The sequence below is a fragment of the Bubalus bubalis genome, chromosome 20 (assembly GCF_019923935.1).
Source record: "Bubalus bubalis isolate 160015118507 breed Murrah chromosome 20, NDDB_SH_1, whole genome shotgun sequence".
Classification (NCBI taxonomy): Eukaryota; Metazoa; Chordata; class Mammalia; order Artiodactyla; family Bovidae; genus Bubalus; species Bubalus bubalis.
Window position 1 is genome coordinate 48,518,768 of NC_059176.1, and position 5,663 is coordinate 48,524,430.

A 5,663-nucleotide genomic window follows, 5' to 3' on the forward strand; every position below is an offset into this window, starting at 1 on the left:
GGGAGTCTGGAAGAATGCCAGGCCCACAGACTGAGGCTGTCTGGGCTTGGATAGATGTTAAGGAGGCCAACATGGACTTTTGTAGTGGTTCAGTGGTTAGGAATCTGCCTACCAACACAGTGGACATGGGTTTGATCACTGGCTGGGGGACTAAGATCCAACCTGTTACAGGACAACTAAGCCTGTGTGCCCCAACTACTGATCTAGGGCCCGGCAGCAGCAACTACTGAAACCTGTGTGCCCTAGAGCCTGTGATCCGAAACAAGAGAAGCCACCGCAGAGAGAAATCTATGCACTGCAACTGGAGAGTAGCCCTCACTCCCTACAACTAGAGAAAAGCCCTTGCAGCAACAAAGGCCCAACGCAGCAAACAAAAAAAAAAAAAGAAGAAGAAGAAGAAGACAGTCAGATGAACCAAATAGCTGAAGACATCAGGCCAAGAAAGCCTAGTGGTCTAGTGGCTAAGAAAGACTCTGTGCTCCCAATGTAGGGGGCCTGGGTTCGATCCCTACTCAAGGAACTAGATCCACGCATGCAACAACTGAGAGCTGGCCAGCTGCAGCTAAAAGGCCCTGCGGCCGCAACCGAGATGGCACAGCTAAATAAGTAAGTGAACAATATTAAGGAAGCCCAAGGCAGTCATCCTACCACCCTGAGTTCCAACTTTGTAGGACCATCTCTACACTTGGATTCCACCAGGCTTCTTAACCACTCAGGAGGCAGCCCCTGCTCATGACCAGAAGGACTGTCTATTACCCTAGGCAGTTGCCCACCCACTGCTTTTGAAACAGCTCCCAGTTCATTCTCTGGGCGAGATTTTGCTGTCAGCGATGATCTCAGCATTTGGACCTATACCTGTCTGGATCTGGCTAGTCCCTGGATGACCCAGTGAGATTCTGTGATCTGGCTTCTGGACAGACCCAACTTTGCTCCTGGCCTCAGGGTGGGGGGCAGGGCATGATTCGGGATATTTTTGGTTCTCGGTAACAGACACCCTACTCCAGCCGGTTGAATCGGTGAGGACGTTTATTGTGTCACTTAATAGGAAGTCCCACAGGAGGGTGGTCTCCAGGTAAGCTGATACAGCCTCTCAGTGAGGACGGAAAGACCAAATTCATGCGCCTCTTTGTTTACTCCTTCCCTGACATTGGAGATTGTACCATTCTGCCCTTCATGCATGGAAACACCTGCTTGCTCACAGCCTTACCAACAGAAAGTATTGTCAAACATTTGGAATTCTGCCAATCTGATAGGGGAAGAGTGGTGTAACTGTGTCATTTTAATTTTAAGTGCTCTTACGATGAGCGAATTAAGCTTTTTTTCATATACTTAAGGGCTACTTGATTTTCCTTTTCTGTGACCTTTGTCTTCACTCCCTTGCTCATTTTCCATTCAGGTTGTTGACCTTGGATGCAGGTTTTTTTCCATCTCTCTGCTCTGGCTTTGTCAGGGCTTGCTTCCTGCTCAGGGTGGAACCAAGAGGGCAGCAGCAGCTTCCCGACCTTGAAATGTTGCGAAGTGTCACTTTCTGTTTGTACCTAACCCAGTTCTATTTCCCAACCCCCTTCTCCCTTTTCTGTTTCTTCTTTGTTTTCTTCTTTGTTGTTGTTTTTTGTTTTTTTTTCGGCTGCACCAAGCGGTTTGCAGAACCTTAGTTCCCTGACCAGATCTGGAAACAGGGTCCTCTGCAGTGGAAGCTCCGAGTCCTAACCACTGGACTGCTGGGGAAGTCCCATCCTGTTTTTCCTTTGGATAAGAAGAAACTGACTTGCCTAGTTTGCTCTGCAGTGAGGAGTGGCCATGAGACACAGTCCTGCCCAATGAGATGAAGGTGGGAACATGTGAGGGGCTTTTGGGGAAAGATGTGGTTAGAAAAAGCACAGGTGTCGGGCTTCCCTGCTGGTCCAGTGCTTATGAATCGCCTGCCAATGCAGGGGGACATGGGTTTGAAGACCCCGCATGCCATGGAGGAACTAAGCCCATGAGCTACAACTACAGAGCCCACGCTCTAGAGCCCTCAAGCCAAACTACTGAAGCCCGTGTGCCTAGAGCCTGTGCTCCACAACAAGAGAAGCCCCTGCTGTGAGAAGCCTGTTCTCTGCCAACTAGAGAGGAGCCAGAGAAAGCAACGAAGACCCAGCACAGCCAAAAATAAACTAAAAAAAACACAAGTGTCATGGGCATAGCCCCTTTCTTCCTGTCTTAGTATGGACAGAATGGCTGGAGTGGCAGCCTTCTTGACACCATAAACAAAGACAAAGACAATCACAGGAATGTTGATCCTTGTATTACTAGAACCACCAAACCAATGCCAGGAACCACCTACCTCCAGACTTTGTATATAGCTCACTGAGTATCTTCACTCCTAAACTATATTTGTTGGTATGTAGGTGGAAGGAGGTATGTTCTGTTACCTGCTGATGGAAACATCTCTAACCAGTGCATTGTGGCTTTCTCTTAGCAGAAAAAACTTTCCAGAAGTTCACCCTTCCTCATTCCCTAGACTTTTCCTCAGGATATTGGTCACAGTGGTCCCAAACCAACCACCTCAAGGGGCATAGGATTTCCCTTAGGCCGATGGGGTCACTCATCACTCCTAGGCTGGGGGCAACATTCCCTGAGGCATATGGACGCAGGGAAGAGAGGTGAAAACCAGAGGCGAGAGGCTTGCGGCATTTTCAGAAACCAAGGGGGTGAGAAATGGCTGCTGGGTAGCCAGGCACGGGGTCTCCTGCAGTGAGGGAGACAGTGGCCTCAGCTCGGGACTGTGCCTGGGGCAGCGACTTGTGTGTCGCCTCCGTGGACCCACTGCCCTGTCATCCTGCTCTAGGGCACTGCTGGGCTCCACCTGTGTGCAGAGGTTTGCAACCTGTCCCACCTGTCCGGCAATCAGGTCTTGTAAACCAAGAATGCACAGTTACATGAGCTACATACACTTCTCTCAGTGAGGTAAAAGAAATAGTTGTATTCCTTTAAGACAAAAACTTTCCTTGATAAATGAATAGATTAGTTTATAAAGTCCGTGAGGACAGGGGTGTATCTTTCTTGTTTTCTGCTATACCTCTAATCCCCAGCAATTGGTTACAATTGTTGAACAGAACAGAGCTTTTGGACATAGTTTTTTTTTTGTGGGGTGGGGGGTGCCAAGCGGCATGTGGGATCTTAGTTCCCTAACCAGGAATCGAGCCCGTGCCCCTTGCATTGGGAGTTTGAGTCTTATTTTAAAAATATTTGTATTTATTTACTTGGCTGCACCAGGTCTTTGTTGCAGCACGAGCAATCTTAGCTGTGGCATGTGAGATCTAGTTTCCTGACCAGGGATTGAACCTGGATCTCCTGCATTGGCAGCACAGAGTCTTAGGCCAGTTTTAGACCACCAGGGAAGTCGCCAACATAGACATTGACATCAATCAACCCACTAATTTGGGGGCTCTGATAATTCAATCTGCTACCATCTGACTGAATTATACTGGTATCTGCTCTGTACTTCAGCCTCTCCACCACCAGACAACAATAAGAAGTCTGTTTGGAGACCTACTAAATCCAGGATATCTGCTTTTAGCATTTCAAGCCAAGGGTGCTATGGAGCTGGGGATGATGAACCCATTCTGGCTCCCAGGAATCATCGTTTCCTTTTCCGGGCCTTCCCAAATCACCCCTTTATTCCTGTTCAGCCCTCTGGCTCAATGTTTGAAGTCCCCATTTTCTTCCCTTTTAAAATCAAGAATGGCCTTTCCACTCTCTCCAACCCTCCAGCTCATTTTCTGTTGGAATATTTCCAAGACCACAGGCACTGAATCAGAGTCCCATTTCTCAGTGGGAGGGATATAATTAGTCCAGGCCAAAGGACCCTGGGGGCTTCCCTGGTAGCTCAGCTGGTAAAGAATCTGCCTACAATGCAGGAGACCCCAGTTCGATTCCTCGGCCGAATCCCAAGATGCCTGGTGGGCTACAGTCTGCTGCTGCTGCTGCTGCTGCTGCTAAGTCGCTTCAGTCATGTCCGACTCTGTGCAACCCCATAGATGGCAGCCCACCAAGTTCCCCCATCCCTGGGATTCTCCAGGCAAGAACACTGGAGTGGGTTGCCATTTCCTTCTCCAATGCTGCATTCTATGGGGTCGCAAATAGTTGGACACGACTGAGCAACTACGCACAGCTCGCAGCACAACAGACCTTGTTTCAAGGAGCTAGAGGTTCATTTACAAACTCTCCAACCCACCTTGGGGATAGCTAAGAGCTAGTTCCTCCCTGAGTTGCTCGCACACTTCTCCAGGTCTGAAAGGCAAAGGTCTCATTGCTGACAGGTTCTGACCTTCCAAGATTCCGCTCCCAGCATCAAACGCAGGCCTGCTCTTCTTTTCATCTCTTTGCTCTAAACAAAAGCTCCTTTTCATTGTCCTCCCTGGATTCCACTCCCAGCATCTAGTGTAGGCCTGCTCTTCCTTTCATCTCTTTGTTCTAAACAAAAGCTCCTTTTCATTGTCCTCCCTGGCAATGTTCTATTACATTTGTTTATTTCCTCCATTATAAAAAATAATATAAGCTCAGGGACCAGTGGTTAAGACTCCAGTGGTCCAGTGGTTAAGACCATGCTGTGCTTCCAGTACAGAGGGCAAGGGTTTGATCCCTGGTCAGGGTACTAAGATCCCACATGCTGCACAGCATGGCCCAGAAAAATTAATTAATTAATTAATTAAAAGGTAACTTAAAAAAAAAAGGTAATATAAGTTTATAAGCTCATTTAAGAAAATGTAGGAAATTTAGCTGGGCTTCCCTGATAGCTCGGTTGGTAAAGAATCTGCTTGCAATGCAGGAGACCCTGGTTCGATTCCTGGGTCGGGAAGATTCCATGAAGAAGGGATAGGCTACCCACTTCAGTATTCTTGGGCTTCCCTTGTGGCTCAGCTGGTAAAGAATCCACCTGCAATGCAGGAGACCTGGGTTTGATCCCTGGGCTGGGAAGATTCCCTGGAGAAGAGAAAGGCTACCCACTCCAGTATCCTGGCCTGGAGAATTCCATGGACTGTAGAGTCCATGGAGTCGCAAGAGTCAGGCACGACTGAGAAACTTTCACTTTCAGAAAATCCAGCTAAGTAGGAAGATGTAAGGAAAACATACTTCCCCTTTTACCTAAAGTCAAGCACAGTCAGTGACGAGCTGTTGAGGCAAGGAATATTGTCGTGGTCTGGGCGCAGGTTGGAAAAGAATTTCCAGACGTGAGACAGAATGAGAGGGAGACGTTGTTAGAACAGTGGACGAGTTCAAGGGATAACTGATATTGAACAGGGGTCCTTAGTCCACTTTTATACCCAGGGTACAAGGAGTGGGATGGGGTCTTGTGGGTCATTTGCTGATTGGATGAGGGACGTATACTGGGTGGGGGAAGAGTAAGGCAAATATCTTCTCCCTATAGGGTAAGAGGGGAGACAGGTTATACTGCTCAGGAGGACCCGAAATCTGTTAATAGTTACAACATGGGGGGCGGAAGGAGAATAAGGGTTGGTTTTTCTGTTCCTGCATTCTAAGACCCTCCTTGGTTTTATCTGCTCTTTAGTCCTTGGGTTACCACAAATACGGCTTTATTTGGAAAGCCCACAGATGGAGAAGATGGCAGACTAAAGTCTCAAAATAACCATCTAGTTGAGGTCTGGATGCCAGATTCT